The sequence below is a fragment of the Cynocephalus volans genome, chromosome 15, assembly GCF_027409185.1.
Source record: "Cynocephalus volans isolate mCynVol1 chromosome 15, mCynVol1.pri, whole genome shotgun sequence".
NCBI classification, from domain to species: Eukaryota; Metazoa; Chordata; class Mammalia; order Dermoptera; family Cynocephalidae; genus Cynocephalus; species Cynocephalus volans.
Window position 1 is genome coordinate 56,789,732 of NC_084474.1, and position 15,189 is coordinate 56,804,920.

A 15,189-nucleotide genomic window follows, 5' to 3' on the forward strand; every position below is an offset into this window, starting at 1 on the left:
AATTAACCACCTAAATACTGTAGCCCCAAAGTAAAATGCAAAAAAAAAAGTAGTCGGGCATATATATTAAATACACCATTACAAGGAAACAGGAATGTCTTTGACATTGATATGATTCTTTTCCTATTGTCTGCCATGTTAAGTTCGCCTGAAATAATGACTTACAGTAGCCCAGTGCCAATCACTCTTAACCTTATACCTGATTTACAATAAGAGCAGCCATGGTGTGTTAGAAAACATGTCTATTTACATACCAACTGAACATAACAAACTACAGCTCTGTTCACTTTGTTTTCAGTTTTAGGTAGCTAAGGGAAAAAAGAAGGCTCTCATAGATATCTATAATTTTTAAGTCCTGCAAAATCATCTTGTAGAAAATCTACAGAGGCAAATTTCCTGGGCTGGAATGACTGGCTCTTTCTTCATGAATGTGCAGATAGAATTTCTGGCTGTACTGACCACCATTATTTGGTGGTGACCTATGTCCTGTTAAGCAGATCATCATGTAGAAAGAATGTAATATGGAAAAGATGAGTTTTGGGAATGATTTTCAGACACTTTAGTTAAATCATAACACATCACAGGCTAGAATAAAAGCCACAGACACTTAATTTGCTGTTTGGGGTATATCACGGACTGTAGGTGGCAAATATTTCTCTTGAAATTCATGGAAAAGAAAAAAATTAAAATGTAAAATAGAAAACTAACAAATAGTATGAACAGGGTTAAAAAGACACCCCAAAACCAGTGTTCCCATAGACTAGTTCTTAGATTTGCACAGAATAATCAGGAAACATCTTGGTTGTTCTCCATTCTGATCCTCTTCTCCTGACTCTGCTGCCCAAGAGGAAAAAATATTCTTGGAACAAGTTACTCTTAAAAAGGTTTTAAAAAATACAAAGAACAAATTCTCCCTAAAATAACCAATTCTTAAAAGTTTAGTATGTAATTAAAGCAAATGGCATTAATTTTAGAGACTTTTCCCTTGATAAAACAATAAACAATAAAAAAGAACAGCTTACTTTTAGGGTTTAAAAAGTACAAACACTTTTGCCATATCTTACATAATTATACAATATTTTAAAGGTTCTGAGTTCCACTTATAATTCTTGACATGTAAAAACTGACAATTCAAAGAGAATCAGAATGACTTTACTCCTAAATGAAAAATATAGGATTATAGATTCTCTAAAAGGTACAATCTGGCACAGGTCTGAAGAACTGAGAGCTGGTCTGCATTCACTTGAATGTAATGAGCTATGATTTCTCCCACCCCCCTCCCCCACCTATATAACCTCAGCCACAAGACTTCATTCTACCTCAACTGGATATTATGGCTTAATAGTTTGATCTGAGAACTTAAAAAAAATTCTACTGGCTAAAATCCAAATTCAAAACTTTTTTTTTTTTTTTTTTTTGTACAATAACATATCTATTTCTAACTTCTGGCCTGCTTTCTCTTTGGATCCCATCCCTGACAGACATCTGTATTTTGTAACTTTTCCTACATTCTGGCTCTGAAGACACGCTGAGTTCTGGCCCAATAATCCGTTTCTGTTTGAATTCATTAGTGTGAGAATCGCAGGACTGGAAAGGACTTTGGGAGGTCGTATAGACATCAACTTGCTGTTCTGGACAAGACTAACTTCAAACCATGAAAATAAATGATGTTTAAAGACTTGCTTTGTGATATAGTTTTTTTTTTATTTTACAAAAGTGTTATTTGGTGAACATCATGGCTTTCTAGAAAAAGAACTACCACACACCTTACATTTTTAGTTCATTAAAGGGATATTTAACATGGAAATAAATGATTTGCTGGGTTCCATTTACACGTCCAGAATTTGGGCAAGGGAAGTACTTGGCTTATATGACATTAGCATCACTTTATTGATAGTAATACAAATGCTATAGATGTTGTAGTTCTCATTCAGTTTGATCTTTTTAAAATCTATCTTACCACTTCTATATATATAAATGAGAATTAATATTTTTCCAGATTAATTTTTCATAAAAACAACTCCCAAAATTTGCAACTGTGTTCACTTACTAGCTATATGACCTTGAGCAAATTAATCTCTCTACTTGCAATTTCCTTACCAATAAACTGTAATGATACATGGAATGCACAAAATTTGGGGAACTACAAAGCAAAGAATGTAGGTGAACTTCCAAGCAGAATTTCTGGCACACAGAAATGGGTCAATAAATGCAGGCTACCTCTTCCCTATTAGTGAAGAATACATCACTGAATTTAATTTCTGTGGGTTGGGGAAATTGCTGAGAAACCATAAGACACATCAGAGGATGTTAAATTCGTTGTGTAAAAGGCTGATGGGAGACTTTATAACCATGGGTCAGAGTGACACCAAGTGATCAATTTTTACATTGCTAAAGTGAAATAAGCAGACATCTTGTACCTCTTGCTATGATGCAATAGGAAGAATACTCGTAACTGCTCAATAGATCGAGGTTCTTTAACTCACTACTAGATGCTAGCACAGGCATTAGTGATTTGTTTACTTTATTGGCCTATGTTGATTATATTAATTTGATGGTATTTATGAAGGTATATTTTGTACTCAATGGTAAAATAATTGGTGAAGATTTTCAACATGGTATATAAATTTTTAAGCGATCAAGTTATTGATTGGAAAATAATATAAGGTTCTGCGTACAGGAGCCAAATCTACAATAGCATAAATTGTAAAAAAGTTGATTCTTCAAGACCATTTTTCATTCTAACGTACTATGATACACTACAACAATCACCTAGAGTAGCTAACATCAAGGTTTAGCTCTGATTTTTTTCAATGTGTTCGAAAGAGTTAAAAAAAAATCAGTAATTTGAGTATTCATCTTCTTAGATAATTTAATGAATTAGGAAAGAACTTTAAAAGCTTACTGTATTATACATAAATACCACAATTTAGCTGAAGAAAAAAAGATCTGGTCAATGTTTGGAAATAAAGGTTGAAAAGATTGTTCCTTCCTCATAGAGGAAAAAAAAAGATGTCATGATAAAGGATAAAAATATGGGTAAGATTAATAAAATCATTGTTTATTTTCAAAGAAAGGTTTAAAGTTAATGTAGTTAGCATATATTTCTCCAGGCTTAGTGTTTTTCAATCAACAAATTTAAGATAAAATTGTCAATGTACTTTATGTATGCTTCAAGATAACTACATTAAAATGAAGTTTGATAGCTGTGTTAAGAGAGCTGACTGTAGTGTTAAGTCTGAGAATCTTGGTTCTGCTTATATACAGTTAGACCCACAAAAGTAAAGAACAACCACAGCAGTCATCTCTCCACTGAAAATGCCCTTTGGTGAGTATTTCCTTGAGGTAGTTAAAAGAGGCTGTCTCCTGTACTGTATGTAGGATAAGCAACTGTTGCAATCCAATATATGATACAAAAGAACTGTTAACAAGAAAACACACTTATCAAAATTCCTTCCAACAGTAGCCTAAAACCAATGTATGATTTAGCTGCCTTGGCAGCATTCTGAATATCTTTATTCAGTGATTCACCACTTTGTGACTGATAAAGCAGAGAAAGATGGTTACCATCTGTAGTTACTTATTTATGTAAATTTAGGCTTTCAAAATATTGTCACACCAAGATAGAGAAAACTGTCTGATACATGCTTTTGGTTTAGATCAATTTTATAAAATGCAAGAGGATCTCTCCATTAACTAACAGTATAGGTAATGAGATAGAAATTAGAATACTGATCATAACAGAAAAACTAATAAAAATGCATTATAGAATAGAATATAGAATTTGGGTGGAAAAAAAGCAGTGATTTCAAAAAACTTTTGGGACCATATCTATGGATCTGCAAAATTTAAGAAACACCGATTATATTTCCAGAAGGACACCTTTAAAAGGACATCCTGAAGCACCTCAAATTCAATAGGACAGAGTTTTTCATCAATTACAAGTATATATCCGTCCCTTTAGTTAGAACATAGGTTCTGTACTCAGAATGCCTAAGATAGAATACCAGCTTTGCGGTTTACCAGTGGTATGCCCTTGGGAAAGTCATTTAACCTCTCTGAGCCTTAGCTTCCTCATCTGTAAAATCTTAATGGTAACAGTTTTGTAAAATAAGTTTTTGTAGTGTGAGGATCAAATGAGATAATCATGTAAAGCTCTGAAGCAAACAAACAAACAAATAATTGATTAAATAAATAAAAATAAGGAAAAATTGACCTCTTCCAGTCTTGAAACCTTAGCGTTTTTCAAGTTTATTTTTTGTCCTTAGTATACAAACACTTATCAAGATTTGCTGCTACTATACAACAGCATATGGATATAGCCCAAACTCTAATTTAGGCCTTGTCATCTCATGACTTTTCTTCTTTTTTTGAACAGACATCTTACCTCTATTTTTTCCTATTGCTAAGGAGTGAATGCTATCACTCATATCCCTACTTATTAAGCCCTCCTACCAATAACCCCCTCCATGTCCCAGAATCAAATGAATACTAAATTCATAACTATTTTCCTAATTCCTAACTTCTTCCCTCCATCCTTCAATCCCTCCCACAAATACTGAACAACTACCATGTTCTAGTCTCTAGACAAAGGAAAACATTGGTAAGCAGGAACAGGACCTCTATTCTTATAGAATTTACAGTCTATTGAGGATGTCAAACAATTAAACAAGCCCACTGTGACCTGAGCATAGACCACAAGAGGCATATGGGCTATTGTAAGCAAAAGGCTCCACCATAGTTCTCTGGCAACTAAAACTATTCTCTCCAAGTCAACGACCCTTGAAGTTGACAAAATCACACCTTCTCCCCCTCTGCAGTCTACAATATACTCTATCTGTAGGCATAATACTGCTGAGCTCCTGAAATTTTCACTATGCCTGGACTCTGCTGACACTATATTCTCCTAGGCCTTCCTCTGACCAGTCCTTTGCTGATTCCTGTATTAGTTTCCTAGGGCTTCCATGACAAATTACCAAACAGTGCAATAACAGAAATTTATTCTCTCACAGTTCTGAAGGCTAGAAGTCTGAAATTAAGGTGTCAGCAGGGTCATGCTCACTCTGGAGGCTCTAGGGAAGAATCCTTCCTTGCCTCTTCCTAGTTTCTGGTGGCTCCCAACAATCCTTAGTGTTCCTTTTCTTAGCCTCTGTCTACACATGATCTTTTCCCCTCTGTGTCTGTGTCTCTGTCCAAATTTCCCTTCTCTTACAAGGACACAAGCCCACTCTAATTCAGTATGACCTCATCATGACTTAATTATATCTGCAAAGACCCTGTTTCCAAATAAAGTCACACAATGAGGTCCCAGGTGGTGTGAATTTGGGCAAAACATTATTTAACCCACAACAATTCCTTTTTATTTACCGGATGTAGTAAATTTTCTCATGGTTCCATCCTCAGCTCTGTTATCTATGAACTATTCACTTCCTCTGTGACTTCTTTCTATTTTATGTACATGGCTTCAATTTTTACTTCTATGAGGATGACTTCACAAACCATTTCTTAAATAACTCTGCTTCTTCTCTGAATTGTCAGCCCACATTTCTAAACTTGTGGTAGGCATTATTCCCCCAAAACCTTAATTACAAGTGTTCAATACAGAACTTATCATCTCTTCCACACACCCAACTGCCCGCTGACATTTCAGACCCATTAATGATGTTCTATCCATCTAGTCACCTACAATAGACCCACAGAGTCACCTTTAATTTCCCCCTCCCATTATCATCCATGTCCAGGCATTAAAATCTGTTTATTTCATCTCTAGATATATCTCTCACTCATATTCATTTCTTGCTTCCCATTCCAATTCTTATTACTTTGGAGTAATTGCAATGTGTTCCAAATAGGTCTTCATGCAAATCAATAGTATCCTTTAATTCATCCTTTCCTCTATAATTGGCCATGGTCATTGCTCAGATCAATAACCTTAACGACTACTCTCACAAAATAAAGTGCTTATGGAATAAAGTCCAAATGTCTCAGCATAGCATTTAAAACCCTTCACTATCTTGCTTTAAGCCTACTTTTCAAGCTCATCTCTTACTATGTTAACTTCTTACTCTTCAGTTCAATGGTAAAACTTACTTTATTCTGCTTGGGTAATTGTTGCCAATGTGTTTGTTTCAGGAAGCTGAGATTATAAGCTTTTCGAGATAATATATGTAAGAAACACTCTATACATATTAATCATCATCACCTTTTGGTCTTTCTTTCAAGTTTGTAGGAAGAACAAAGTCTAAGTAAAGTGGATAAGGATTCAAAAAAGTGTAAATGCCCAAATTTCCATCAACTGATGAGTGGAGGAGTAAAATGTGGTATATTCATACAATGGAATACTATTTGGCAACAAAAAGGAATGAAATGCTGATCCATGATACAACATGGATGAACTATGAGAACACGCTAAATGTCAACAGACCATATAATCATATGATTCCATTTATATGAAATGTCCAGAATAGGCCGATACATAGAGACGGAAAATAAATTAGTGGTTGCTTAGGGTTGAGGGATGGAGAGACTGACGGGTGATAGCTAGAGAGTACTAGGTTTCTTTTCGAGGTGATAAAAATATTCTAAAACTCATTCTGGTGATAACTGCACAACTCCATGAATATACTAAAATCACTGAATTGTACCCTTGAAATGGGTGAATTATATGATATGTGAATTGTACCTCAATAAAGCTGCTAAAAGAAAGTGCTAATAGCACAAGAGAACCAAGATCTTTAACTTTGATGTAGCATTTGCAATTTTTGTTACAAAACATATAAAGTAATCAAGTTTGATTTTTCTAAAACTAGGAGTTGCATTTAAAAAATCAGAAGGCATAGTGCTTGAAAATATATAACACAAATGAATTTTTCAGACTAATATCTTTATGAAAAGGATAGATAAAAGGATAAAAAAATTGTAGTGTGCAATCAAAACTCAGTTTTCCTCCAACATTCAAAATCTAGAGCAGAACAAGAGGCAAACTGGCCCCTGGAGATGGTAAGCCCTTGCACAACATAATAATTGAGAACATTTATACAGCATTGACTATATGCTAGACACTGTTCTAAGTGCTTTTTACACCCAGCAATCTTTTATTCCTCCCAACAACTCAGTGAGGTATGAGCTATTATCATCTCTAATTTTCAGATGAGGAAGCTAGAGTTCAGAGAAGTTATATAACTTGCCTGAGGTCACCAGCTGACCTTGGATCTGTACCTAGAGACTTTAGCTCTAGAATCTGTGCTCTTAACATCTGGGTTATGTTGCCTATCTGCACTTCCTTGCTCTCCTTTGGTTTGTTGCTCTCTTCAACAATATAGCTTTTAAAAAATAATCTATTCTTGACGAATAATGGTTTGACTGTGAGACTCATGGGGGGAAATACTTCTACTTGGTAGAGACTAATTCATAAAAAGGTGATCATAGACCATCAATTCGTATTAACTATCCTTTCATTTTTTTATACTCCAAACATTTTTAATACTGTGCAGTAAACATCAAACACACTGATTGCTAAGCATAGTTCTTCATTTCCAGAAAAAAAATGCTCCCCCCTTTTAAAATGCAAGAGTATTTAATAGGAAAAGAGAAATAGGCTAATAAAATTTCTACCACCAAATAAAGTGACAGGACAAAAATGACTTCAGTATTCTTCCAGTTTGCAAATGTTTTCCATTTACTTTAAAAGCACATCTCACTGACAGATTCCTTCCCCACCTCTTACTTTTTGAAGGGCAAGGAATGCTAGCATTTCAAACTATTTATTTATTTTTATTTCAAAAATCTCATTTGCTTCTTAAGTTTTAAATTCTGCCTCAGCAGACCTTTTATGAATAAGCTAGAAAGCGAATTTTCTTACTGCACAGAGACAAATGATGAATCTCACAATCAGGCAAGAGGAGAAGCAGGTTACAGGGTTGGTAAGCACAACAGAGACAATGGACACAGTTCTGCAGGGGTTACGGATGAGATGCCAGCAGGAACTGCTATTGTCTCCCAATAACTCTTTCCTTTTTCCTTAGTAAATGAGCCCCAATTTCCCTTTTAACTAGGTGTGGCCATGTGACAAAATTCTGGATTCTGGGACATCAACAGCATAGCAGTTCAGGGTGTGGCTTCCAAGAAATATCCTTAAAGGGAGGAGGTATGCTCCTTTTTGGTCCTTTCCTCCTCCTATGGCTGGGTAGGAACAAGATGCTTGAAGCTTGTGCAAACATCTTTGGACCATGAAGGAAAACCAAGTGCTGGGGACAGCAGAACAGCAAAAAACAGGAGGATGCCTGGGCCTTCACGACTTTGTACAGACACTCATAGTCCTAGATTGCCTACCTTCAGACTGTTCTAATATGTGGCAGGAAATAAACTTCTATTTTGTTTAAGCTACTGTTATTTTGTGTTCTCTGTTTCTCATATCTGAACCTAATCCTAACTGGTACAGAGCTGAATAGCCCCAGCAGTGTTTCTTGTGTTATTAGGATTCTTCACCAAAGATTCATACACAGCTTGCAGGAGTCTATAACCTTCCTGAAACTGTATGTTAAATCTCATGTGCATTCGTGCCCTTTTCAGGGAGAGGAGGACCATGACAATTCATTTAACCTTTCAGATCTTCAGCTTCCTTATTTGTCATAAGGAGATAACGACATTCCCTCTGCAGGGTTAATTTCAGGCTTAGACAGAATCTGCGTAAAGTGCTTCGCAAAGTGAACAGTGCCTGACATAATAGGCACTCATCCTTATTTTCAAAATTGTGTACATGCTTACTATACTTTCCACTGAGCTCAAATCTTACAGTCATCTTTGACATCCCTTGCTCCTTTCCTTAAATTATCAGATCAGTTGTCAAGAGCACAGATCCCTTCCCTACAACATCTCCTACACTCATTTCTTTTTCTCCATCCCTACTATTTCCCTCAGGTTACAGGCTTTGTCATCTAAGACCCTCCCAGGTCTTCTTATTTGTGGTCTCTCCTTACTCTATCCTACCTCTACCAGACTACTAGATTAATTTACACAAAGTCTTGTACTGCCAATGGTATTCTAATGCCTATAAGATGAAGTATAAACTCTACACTCTAAATGTAGGCAAGATAGCACAATACCGAAGAAAAAACTACAAATTCTCACAAACCTAGGTTTGAGTCCTGATTTTACCCCCTTTCTTGCTTTATGATCTTGGGGAAATTATTTAACTTCTGAGACCCTGATTTACCTTAGATCTACAGTAAAAATAATAGTACCTACTACAAAGGGTTATAGTGAAGATAGAAGAGACATGACATATAAAGTGACAAGTTCGTTGCCTGGTACATACTAGATGCTCAATAAATGTATTACCTGTCTCCTTTTGCTCCATGGAATGGACACAGACTAATAAGCCATGTCTAATAAGCTTATCGTTCTTACACTTATCCCACATGTCTAAACTGTGCTAGTCAAACCAGGTTATTTGCCATTTCCCAGAAATGTTACGTTCTGCCTTCTCTATTCAATTCTGAAATTTTGTTCATACTGATGTTTCCTTCATATACCTACCCTTTTGCCCCACTTTACCTATTGAAATCCTACTCATCCTTCAACAACCATCTCCATGAAGCCTTGTCCTGACGTCTCCAGTCAGATGTAAATTCTCTTTGTTTAAAAAGGCAAATTCTCTGTGTCTTTTCTATGGCACACAACAGGTTCTCTGCCTTGCCTTGTTTTGTGTACTTGTTGTCCCTCCTAAAAGACTTGAAGGTACCTTGAGAGTAGAGCCAGAGCCCTCTGCACCTTTGAATCTCTCACAGCATGTAGCCCTGGTCCTGTGTTTGAGTTTAATCTTAAAAGTCTCAGGTGGGGCTCTTTTCAATGCATTCCTAGATCCTTTTTATGAAGACAAAATGATTAAAAGTGTATTCAAGGAATACTCTATTTTAGATTTCCCTTCTTTGTCCAAAAAAGGAGGCAATGGCTTCTGGATATAAAACATTTAGTAGCTGATCGACCACTACTACCCATCATGCAAAAACACTTATTATTGTGTCCACTGTACACAGGACTTTTTCCTTTCCCTTATTTCCTAAGAGTCTGGCTCAGCCTCTTACTTCCCCAAGGCCCCCATGACTTTTTTTTTTTTCTTTTCTGCATTTCAACAACAATGAATCTCATATCTGGCTTTGAGAGCCCCTCCTAAAGATGACGGATAGGAGCAAAGCCTTCTGGGACACATTAGTACAGCTGCCAGTGGGCAGGAGGTGCTTATAAAATAAAAAGGCCCAGGATTCTGGGAACATATGTGCAGCTATAACTGAACCGCCCAAAAAGAAACACCAGAGAACACTTCCTTTTATTCTTTTAAACTGTGTGTGGAAGAGGCAAATCAAATTAGATTGAAATAAGTCTCAGAAAGAATCTCTTTCTGCAGTGTCACTACGTGCTAATATCATAACCTTTGCGTATCAGGTCTATGTGCTTTAGAATTACAGGAAGCTTGTACCATCAAGTTTAAAGTTGCAAAAGTCTAGTTTCTAGTTTATTGGATAATATCTAGTATTACTGTCTAACTTGAAACATTTTCCATGTGATTATGAAAAAGAAAAAAAATCCCACACAACTTTAAGATTTAATGAAGCTTTAGCTCAGACTGTGAATACGCAGTAGATAAAATGTTATTAGAAAACTAAACACAATGAAATCACCACTAACTCACGAATATTAAACATCACATTGTAAATTCAATTTCAAAAATAGAAGATCATATGTAAGGCTCTCATACCTCATTAGAACTGGGAGAGCATTTATAGAATCTGTGAAGTTGCCAATGTGCTACATAGTCATTGCATTTAAAAGGAAGTACTGGTTAAGAAAGGTATTGATTTTAAGCACACTGGGGACGAGAAACTATTTCACTTGTGTTTATAAGAATAGGACCTTGCCTAACCTACATTTTGGAATGATGCTAGAGGAGGGCAGCAAGAGGATTTAAAAAGTGATATGAGGCTTTGTCTCCAGATGCAGATAGGCTTTGATGTGCAAAGAGAAATAGCTTCGCCAGATCTTTGCAAAGAAAAAAGCTGGAAAAACCACAGCAAAAATGAGTCAATTTTTTAGTGCAGTAGCCTTTCTAGAGATCCTTTGCCAGTGGTGATTCTTCCTCTGAAACCACAGACCATATATTAAAGGCTTCCTTCTGAGAAGAGCAGAATATACAGTGCAGACCTTCAGAGTCAGTCAGACTGGAACAAAGCATCGGAAGGTGTGAGGTCAGTACTGACCATGGGTTTGGCCAATCACGCCAGGGAAGAAATGAGAGCAGTAAGAGATATATGACGTAGGATAGATCCCTGGGGTGGGGGTGCGGGGATCTTCTGCAAAACTCACAATGATTCCCAATTCACAGCTATGACTTTGCCCCATGGCCACAGGTGACTGGGCCAAGAGTACCTGATACCAAACTAGGTTAATCAGGAATGTGAATCTGGAGTGGAGCCTGGATTTGTAAATACAAGTTTGGAAGCTTTAGGAAAACTACCAGATGACCTGAATAGTATGAGGGGCAGGGAGAAACTAGTCTATTGAAGGGGAAGAATACACCAAATATGGGGAAAGAAGCAGAGAAAAGAAATATTAAGTGACTATTCCTTCTGGGTTCCTGTCTTCCATTCCTGGTCCCAGTTCTTCCAGGGGCCCAGCTGCATTCAGCCTTTGGCCTCTAGGACTCCCCACTGCATCTTAATATTAACCCCCCCATTTTTTACTTAAGCTAGCTTCAGTGGTGTTTCTCTGCAACCCAGAGAACTATGACATACTACCACAGAGGCCACTGACTGTACAGTTGTAGAAAAGGTAGTGTCTCTTACAGCAGTTGCTCTCCATCAGTGAAAGCATTCCATTCATTAATCACAGGCAGAGTCGGCATTCCTAACAATCATTATTACATTAACAGACTATAAACACACAAATATCCTTCTCAGAAAACAGGGCTTTCTAGGTCTAACACAGTAGAACCCAGGTTCTTCAATCAATTGATAGGATGATGATGATGATAACAGCTACCATTTATTGAGTGTCATAATAATAACTTCTTGAACCTTTAACTGTGTAAGGCATCATGCTAGATGTTTTATATACATTATCCCTACTCCTCATAACTCTTCAAGGTAATGAGAGTAGAAGTTTGTTTGGAAAGGTTTGTGACATATTGAACAACTGAGATGTCATTTGGAACAGCCAGCCTGCTGGGAAAGCAGGCAGCCACGAGAGGGCATTTAACATGATGGATTTACTATGATTTGAGATCTAGCTGTTGGTCTTGCAGTCTCAGAAAATTTCAGTGGCGTCCTAGCACTGAATAGATTTAGGAATGCTGACTCATGCTAACAAAGTTCACTAGAGACTGACATATAAACAAGATGCCAAGTTATTAATTTGCCATGAGATGTATAACTGCCAAGCAGCCTGGATCCTAATGCCGGTCCAACCAGCGTATGATACTCTCTCTGTAGACAGACTGTGCTGGGAGCCAAACTATTAGAAGGTTGTTCAGGTGGTTACATGATTTCAATGTTAGGCACAGAGACTTGACAGCTGCTACATTCATCTCCATAGTGGGGACATAGCTACCAGGGGAACCAGACACTTGGGCACCATTTCTTTGGGTCCTGCCGTGAGGGCCTCTGCCAACTAATGTTCCCATGATCCTTTCTGCTGGCCAATCTTCCTTCTGAAGGAAACATTCTTTCTTTAAGATATCCTAATACTTAATACCTAATATATCTTGTACATTTGAAAGTCCTTTTACTGATTTTAAAGTTACTTTGCATATCTTTGGCCTGATTCATTATTTCATGATTTAATAGTTTAAAGTAAAAGGATACTTTTATTTTCCTTCCTTCCACATTTCTCAACGGGCTGGCTCGCTATCATCCTAGGGTATCAAAAGTGAATTGGGCACAAATGTATTGATTTCTTTAGCTTACTCTTCTCCTTCTACACCAGAAATAAACACATGACACAGTTTTCTTTTGTCTTTTTTCTCCCTGTTACCCTTGTGAAGATATCCTTTAAGGATTCTAATCATTATTTTTTTCATATAAGAATTCTGCACTAAATTCTGAAGCTTTTTGTATAGGAATATATAATTTGGGGAATTCTGACATCTGAAGAGTAAATCAAATTATTGGGGAAAAAAATTTGTTACCAAAGCTGCATGATTTCATAGCACTTTCTGAATTAAAAAGGCATTTCAAGCTTCAGAATTTGTTCTTGTTCCCTCAATATTGCATTTTTCTTGTCTTCATGTTTATTTTCATTTATACGGTGCACTAAACTTGTAGATACCTTCATTTGGTACATAACAATGGGCTAACATAAATATCATCTTTCTGCAAGAAGGAACAAGAAAAAAACACCATGATGGATTTGTTTAATAATTAAAATATCCATTACCAATTTTATTACAAAGGATGGATTAAAAATGTATAATCTGGGAACAGGGTTATTTCCAAAATGAAATCCTAAACACGCAGTATAGACTTAGGAGACAGGAAAACCTAGTATGTGTCAGATACAGTCCCAGAAATTTCTTATATTTGGGCTCACATAATCCACACAACACTCCTTCTAGGCTGGTAGCATTACTTTACCTTACAGATCCTAATTTTACTGACATTTAAATGTCCTACTAACACTTAAGATTTAACATGATAAAATTATAAACTGATCACAAAATAAGCACCTTTGCTTTCTATGAACATTAATTTCAGGGTTTTTATTCAGAACCTACGGTTAGTTAATATTAAGGACATGATTTAATATTACAGACATGTTTTTTATATTTTTCATTACAATTACAAAATAAACTCCATAAGGTGATAAGGGAATTTGTTTATAAATGTCATTAACAATCACAGAATGATGGAATATAAACAGACACATCTGAGGGTTCTGTAGTATAACTGAACTGTATAAGGTCATTTTTATTTTTGATGAACTAAATGGTCCTGAAGGAAAAAGTCATCTAAACTCAATTGTGTTTTAAGGACTAAAGCCAAGGAAATTAATTAATCTTTGTATTGAGAACTAGCCTCTGTTTAAGGAGACAAATGGGCTTGGCAAAATATTCAATGATCTCACCAAGAGCCTGTGTAATGTGATGACATTAGGCTGTGTATTTATGGCAGAGTATACCACTGAAGAATAACACAGTGCATCTTGATATAGTTCAGTGTGGAAAACCAAAATTCATTTATTAGCCCCATAAAATCATGATAAATAATATAATACTTTTGAACAATATGAAATAGAAACATGGAAATTCAGGTATTCATCCATCCATTCAATACATTTACTGAGCATCTCTACTGCACTGGATACTGTAAGAGACATAATTTTAAAAAAATAAACAAATGGGAGTATATCAAACTAAAAAGTTTCTGCACAGCAAAGTAAACAATCAAAAAAGTGAAAAGACAACCTATAGAGTGGGAGAAAATTTTTGCTAACTATGCATCCAACAAGGGATTAATATCCAGAATACACATAGAACTCAAGCATTTGTACAGTAAAAAAACAAATGACCCAATTAAAAAATGGGCAAAGGAGCTGAATAGACATTTTCAAAGGAAGACATACAAATGGCCAACAGACACATGAAAAAATGCTCAACATCACTAGTCATCAGGGAAATGCAAATTAAAACCACATTGAGAGGGCCGACCCCGTGGCGCACTCGGGAGAGTGTGGCGCTGGGAGCGCAGCAGTGCTCCCACCGCGGGTTCGGATCCTATATAAGGATGGGAACATTCCTGCACTGTTGGTGGGACTGTAAATTAGTATAACCACTATGGAAAACAGTATGGAGGTTTCTCAAACAACTACAGATTGATCTTCCATATGACCCAGCAATCCCCCTCTTCTGGGATTATACCCAGAGGAATGGAAATCATCATGTCGAAGGGATACCTGCACTCGCATGTTCCTCGCAGCTCTGTTTACAATAGCCAAGAAATGGAACCAACCTAAATGTCCATCGATGGATGACTGGACAAGGAAACTGTGGTATATATACACTATGGAATACTACTCTGCCATAAAAAAGAATGAAATACTCCCATTTGCAACAACATGGATGAACCTGCAGAAACTTATGTTGAGTGAAATAAGCAAAGCACAGAGGGATAAATACTGCATGTGCTCACTCATATGTGG

General features: G+C 36.4%; 1 protein-coding gene across 2 annotated transcripts in view; it reads right to left on the reverse strand.

Moving 5' to 3' along the window:
- VPS13B (vacuolar protein sorting 13 homolog B) overlaps positions 1-15,189 on the reverse strand; it is a 794,525-nt gene that overhangs the window by 122,719 nt on the left and 656,617 nt on the right. The gene's annotated exons all lie outside the window — the stretch shown is intronic.